Raw genomic sequence first — 769 nt, forward strand, 5'->3', positions numbered from 1 at the left:
GCGAGGACGTTTGCGCGGACCATCCACGTCCCTGGGAGTCACGGGCAGGCGGCCTGCCGGCTCGGGGGACACTGCCAAGCCATTTCCCAGAGCGGTGACACCAGCAGCGTGAGAGTTTGCCCGTTTTTCCGTTGGCTTGTCTGACTTTTCCTTATTGATTAGAAGGAATTCTTTACATATTCTGGGTAAGAATGCACCCCCATCTGTTGCTTGCCTTTTCGCTTTCTTTTAAATTTTTTTTTTTAATTTTGTTTTTTGAGGCGAGGCAACCCTTGGTTGACCTCACAGACTGCAAGGACTTTGTCACCTTACAATCCCTTATTTTTTTTATTTTTTTTACTTTTTACGCCTACAGCCCCTGGTCTTCCTAGGTGGTCTCCCATCCAAGGACTCACCGGGCCCGACCCTGCTTAGCTTCCGAGACCAGACGGGATCGGGCTCGTTCAGGGTGACGTGGCCGTAGAGCTCTTCTCACTTCTTAATGGTGTCTTTCGATGAGCAGAAGTTCTGAACATAGGCCAATTGACTGGGTTTGGTTTTGTTTTGTTTTGTTTTGTTTGTTTCCTTTACGGAAAAAAACAAAAAAACAAAACTTTGATCTCGTTCTAGGAATCTTTTCTGCTCCGAGTACATGAAAATGCTCTGGGATGCTTCTTTAAAAAGCTATATTTTTAAAATCTGCTATTTTACGAACGCGCCACAGTGGGTTTGTGTCCTCTATTGTCGATGACAGTGGCTATTGTTTCAGTCTTATGTGACTCTGAATAAC

At 45.4% G+C, this 769-nt stretch overlaps 1 pseudogene; it reads right to left on the reverse strand.

Annotated features, from left to right (window-relative positions):
* Nucleotides 1-346: 346 nt before the first annotated feature.
* On the reverse strand, nucleotides 347-465 carry LOC112482175 (annotated as a pseudogene).
* Nucleotides 466-769: the final 304 nt, after the last annotated feature.

This window comes from Pteropus alecto, unplaced genomic scaffold, assembly GCF_000325575.1.
Source record: "Pteropus alecto unplaced genomic scaffold, ASM32557v1 scaffold41, whole genome shotgun sequence".
NCBI classification, from domain to species: Eukaryota; Metazoa; Chordata; class Mammalia; order Chiroptera; family Pteropodidae; genus Pteropus; species Pteropus alecto.